This window comes from Mercenaria mercenaria, chromosome 1 (genome assembly GCF_021730395.1).
Source record: "Mercenaria mercenaria strain notata chromosome 1, MADL_Memer_1, whole genome shotgun sequence".
Classification (NCBI taxonomy): Eukaryota; Metazoa; Mollusca; class Bivalvia; order Venerida; family Veneridae; genus Mercenaria; species Mercenaria mercenaria.
The window spans coordinates 73,295,292-73,301,405 of NC_069361.1; the positions used below are offsets into that span (position 1 = coordinate 73,295,292).

General features: G+C 35.9%; 1 protein-coding gene across 1 annotated transcript in view; it reads left to right on the forward strand.

Moving 5' to 3' along the window:
* LOC123534208 (adipocyte plasma membrane-associated protein-like) overlaps nt 1-6,114 on the forward strand; it is a 77,677-nt gene that overhangs the window by 16,824 nt on the left and 54,739 nt on the right. The gene's annotated exons all lie outside the window — the stretch shown is intronic.

Here is a 6,114-nt window from a genome sequence, read left to right on the forward strand (position 1 = left end):
GTTCTGTACAATTTTGTTACTATTTATTCTAGTATTAAGGTATAAAGTAAAGATTTTACAATACAGATGAATCTGTTGACTGCATTTTCCAAGTTTAATACAAGTTTTTTTAAAATAAAACTGATTTAGTCATACTCCGCCTTGTACCTTTCAAGGTGCAGTACCACAAAAACTAAGCATCCTATTTATGACAAATTAATTAAAACCTAATCTCAGAAATCTGATAAGCAAAAGTACATCCAGCGGTTTAGTTTCACCATTTACTTACTGCAGTTCAGTGGACCATAACTCTTCTAACAAGAATGATGTCAACATTCCTTCCTGTATGAAACTGCTGGCCCAATTATAAAAAATTTCGCACAAATTGTCCTCGTGCGACCTATAAAGATTATTCAAATTATTCTGATTCGTCAAAAAACATGGCGGCCAGAGGGTGAGGTCACTTTTCCTGATATGTATAAAGTGGAGACTTGAAACTGTTTTCTTGTATGAAACTGCTCGCTCGATATTAAAATAATTTCGCACGAATGGTCCTTGTGTGACCTTCTACCAAGATTGTTAAAATTACTTCGATTTGCCGTAAAAAAATAGGCTAGGCAGGGGGAGTTGTTATCTTTTTCCCCTCGTATAGTTATAATATTGAGTGCAAACGTTTAAAATATGTTTGTTCATGACATAACAAGTACCAATTTAAAACCAAATATTAACACAGAAATTTCCTTTGATAATCTTGGGGTATATAATCAGAGAATTTTTAAACGTGTCTAATCGTATTCGCTCAAAATTATTGTCAGCACAATTTTGATCTTCAAAAATTGGCTGTTCAGAGGTTAGGGTCATCTGTGAATGATTATCATAATACAGGTCTTATTAATAAAATAAAACTTTTGAAATTATTATCAGCCCATTTCTGAATCAAAATAAGACTTATGGAGCCTTAAAATTAAATCCTTGTAAACATTGACATGTATTTGTAAACCATTAACATCCGTGTGATAAAAGCTTATAAAATAACTGAATATATCTTCATCCATATGCTGAGCCTATTAGTAAACGACTGTATTTGTACATACATGTATATACAACACACTGACTTTTACGGTACACATTGACTCTTTAGGTCAATGACTTGTCAGTAATTCAAGGGTAAAGACTCCAGAGTCACTGGGACAGCACAGCTGTTTACCAAACTTGGCCAGGATTTTATACCCATACATATTTGACTCAGTCTGGTGAATACTGGGTAAGAATGCTTGTGTTAGAGAGTGGACACTCGATTTTCACAATATTGAGTTACTTGATGGCTGTAACTCCACGAAGACTTGTAGGATCCTGCTGTTAATCCAACTTATTCCAGCATACTGAAGGTCTACAATGGATCCCTAGTGAAATCTTTGGCACATTTTGTCGATATTTTAATTTGGTTACATCCCGGGTAAAAAGTTTCAGCCAGTCAGTGACGTTTCGTGACAAATCTTTGTGCAACAATCGAAATCGGCTGTGAAAAGTGTGACCACATCCTTCCTGATGTTGACACTGAATTTGACAAGGAATATTATTATTTCTTGAGGTAAATTTCTGAACATCCTATTAGAGGAATAAATCATTTTGAATGGCAGTCATGCAATGCCATCTTTATTCATTGTTAGCAAGTACTTTACATAGATATTGTTTGAAGTTTCATTACGTGTGCCGAATAATGGCAAACATTGATTGGCTGAAACCACTCCTAGTATAAATTACGAGAGTGCATGCTCAGCAAATAAACAAAAGAAATAAATAAAAAGTTTCGTCTTGGGGATTTGGACAAAGCTCTGATGGATGGGAATGATCCAACTTGGCCAAGATATTATGCCCATAAATATTGTGATAAGTTTGGTGAACATTTGTTAAGAACTGCTCTCAGAGAGTAGACGCTGTCAATTTTTGCAGTTTTGAGTAATTCAAAGTATTATGCCCAATAAACATTGTATCCATTTTTGGTGAAGATGGTATAAGAAGTGCTCAAGTTACTCAGAGCGTGGCAAACTTAAGTGGATGCCACTAGCAGTGAAAATTGATCATATAATACGTCCCGTTTCATGGGTGTAGAAAAAAGTATAGAAAAAAAGTGGGGTCCACTTTATGTTTGGTAATGTATGCTATCTTTCATTTGAACTAGATGGAAAATGACAAGTACACAAGGAACAATTATAAACAAGAGGACCATGATGGTCCTGAATCGCTCACCTCTTCCCACATGACCCAGTTTTGAATATGACGTCGTTTTTTCTATTATCTGACAAAGTGACCTAGTTTTTGAGCTCATGTGACCCAGTTTTGAACTTGACTTAGATATTATCAAGATAAAAATTCTGACCAATTTTCATGAAGATCCATTGAAAAATATGGTCTCTAGAGAGGTCACAAGGTTTTTCTATTATTTGACCTATTAACCTAGTTTTCGAAGGTACTTGACTCTGTTTTGAACTTTACCTAGATATTATCAAGGTGAAAATTCAGATCAATTTTCATGAAGATCCATTGAAAAATATGGCCTCTAGAGAGGTCAAAAGATTTTAATAATTTTAGACCTACTGGCTTAGTTTTTGACCGCAGTTGACCCAGTTTCAAACAACATTCAGACCAACTTTCATACAGATCCCATGAAAAGTATGGCCTCTAGTGATGTCACAAGGTTTTTTTATTATTTGACCTACTGACCTAGTTTTTTATGGCACGTGACCCAGTTTCAAACTTGACCTAGATATCATTTAGGTGAACATTCTGACCAATTTTTATGGAGATCCATTCACAAGTATGGCCTCTAGAGGTCACAAGGTTTTTCTATTTTTAGACCTACTGACCTAGTTTTTGACCGCACATGACCCTGTTTCGAACTTGACCTAGATATCATCAAGATGAACATTCAGACCAATTTTCATACAGATCCCTTGAAAAATATGGCCTTTAGAGAGGTCACAAGGTTCTATTATTTGACCTACTTACCTAGTTTTTGATGGCACATGACCCAGTTTCGAACTTGACCTAGATATCATCAAGATGAACATTCAGACCAACTTTCATACAGATCCCATGAAAATTATGGCCTCTAGAGAGGTCACAAGGTTTTTCTATTATTTGACCTACTGACCTAGTTTTTGAGGGCACGTGACCCACTTTCGAACTTGACCTAGATATAATCAAGATGAACATTCTGACCAATTTTCATGAAGATCTCATGAAACATATGGCCTCTAGAGAGGTCACAAGGTTTTTCTATTTTTAGACCTACTGACCTTGTTTTTGACCGCATGTGACCCAGTTTCAAACTTGACCTAGATATCATCAAGATGAACATTCAGACCAACTTTCATATAGATCCCTTGAAAAATATGGCCTTTAGAGAGGTAAAAAGGTTTTTCTATTATTTGACCTACTGACCTAGTTTTTGAAGGCAAGAGACCCAGTTTCGAACTTGACCTAGAAATCATCAAGGTGAACATTCTGACCAATTTTTATGGAGATCCATTCACAAGTATGGCCTCTAGAGAGGTCACAAGGTTTTTCTATTTTTAGACCTACTGACCTAGTTTTTGACCGCACAAGACCCTGTTTCGAACTTGACCTAGATATCATCAAGATGAACATTCAGACCAATTTTCATACAGATCCCATGAAAATTATGGCCTCTAGAGAGGTCACAAGGTTTTTCTATTATTTGACCTACTGACGTGGTTTTTGACGACATGTGACCCAGTTTCAAACTTGACCTAGATATCATCAAGATGAACATTCTGACTAATTTTCATGAAGATCTCATGAAATATATGGCCTCTAGAGAGGTCACAAGGTTTTTCTATTTTTAGACCTACTGACCTAGTTTTTGACCGCACGTGACCCAGTTTCAAACTCAACCTAGATATCATCAAGATGAACATTCAGACCAACTTTCATACAGATCCTATGAAAAATATGGCCTTTAGAGAGGTCACAAGGTTTTTCTATTATTTGACCTACTGACCTAGTTTTTGATGGCACGTGACCCAGTTTCGAACTTGACCTAGATATCATCAAGTTGAACGTTCTGACCAATTTTCATGAAGATCTTTTGAAATATATGGCCTCTAGAGAGGTCACGAGGTTTTTCTATTTTTAGACCTACTGACCTAGTTTTTGATGGCACGTGACCCAGTTTAGAACTTGACCTAGATATCATCAAGATGAACATTCTGACCAATTTTCATGAAGATCTTGTGAAATACATGGCCTCTAGAGCGGTCACAAGGTTTTTCTATTTTTAGACCTACTGACCTAGTTTTTGAAGGCATGTGACCCAGTTTCGAACTTGACCTAGATATCATCAAGATGAACATTCTGACCAACTTTCATAAAGATCCCATGAAAAATGTGACCTCTAGAGTGGTCACAAGCAAAAGTTTATGGACGCATGCACGCACGCACGGACTGACGACGGACGACGGACACCGCACGATCACAAAAGCTCACCTTGTCACTTTGTGACAGGTGAGCTAAAAAAAACATTCAGACAAAGTCCCAACTTTATATGCATGTCATCATATGGATGACATACATTGAGTTTCCGCGAATTTCAATTCAACTGAATAGAAATTGTAGGAGTTGAGTACACAATGTACAAATGTCCCAGTAATACTTCTAAGCTCAAGTCGGGAGCATTAACCAAGGAAAAATTGTTGGACATAACAGTCCTGATAATACGTTCATGTCCGTTACATGTTGCTTCCATTTGAATTGAAGGGAATCTGTAGGATTTAAGCACATAAGAAAGTGTGACAGACTGATGAACAGTTCAAACACTATATGCCTCCAAGGCCAGCTCTAATAGCATGTTTAACAAGAGCTGTCCGTAAGACAGCGCGCTCCACTATTCGGGGATTTGACAGTAAAATGAATATAATATGTCTGAATAAGAGACCTCTACTTTAAAAGGAAGATAAACCAAGGGGCATAATTCCATCAAATACACAAATTTGAGTTATTAGGATTGTTACAACACATGCAGATGATGATGATAAAGATATATTTTGAGTTTCAAGTCATTATCTTATATAGTACCAAAGTTATGTCCAGAAAACGAAGTTTGTAAAAAAAATTAAGTATAAAAGGGGCATACTTCGGTCAAAAATACAAATCAGAGTTATGGGGATTGTTACCATGCAGATGATGATGATAAAGATACATTTTAAATTTCAAGTCTTTATCTTATATTGCATTAAAGTAGTATTCAGAAAGTGAAGATTGCAAAAAAAGTTCAAGTACAAAAGGGGCATAATTCTGTCAAAAACACAATTAGAGTTATGGGGTATGTAGCCACACATGCAGATGATTGTAAACAAATACTTTTAATTTCAAGTCATTATCTTTTAAAGTACCAAAGATATGTCTATAAACGAAGCTTTCGAAAATATTTAACATGAAAATAATTCAAAGTATAACTCCTTGGTGACCTTGACCTTGGGTATAATGGGCCCAGCCCCTACACATACTTTGTATGTATGCTGGACAATGTTTATGTGAACTCACAGTATGATATAAGCAAAAGTAACAAAGATATGACAGAAAAACAAAGGTTGCCAAAAAACTTTAACCTTAAAAATAACCGAAGTATAAGACCTTGGTGACCTTGACCTTAGATATAATAGGCCCAGTCCCTATAAATACTTTGTTTGTATGCTGGACAATGTTTATGTAAAGTTACAGTAAAATATAAGCAATAGTAACAAAGATATGACAGAAAAACAAAGGTTGGCGAAAAACTTTAACCTTAAAAATAACCCAAGTATAACAGCTTGGTGACCTTGACCTTGGGTATAATGGGCTCAGCCCAAACACATACATTGTTTGTATACTGGACAATGTTTATGTAAAGTTACAGTAAGATATAAGCAATAGTAACAAAGATATGACAGAAAAACAAAGGTTGCCGAAAAACTTTACCAAGGGTCACGCCGACGCCGGGGCGAGTAGTATAGCCCCCTCCCCCCCATTCTCCAAATAGTGGAGTTAAAAATCCATTGATTTACCATAGGATTTTATATGTTGATATATAAAACTTGATTCAATAAAACCTTTAAAAGCCAGTGAAAAATCTTC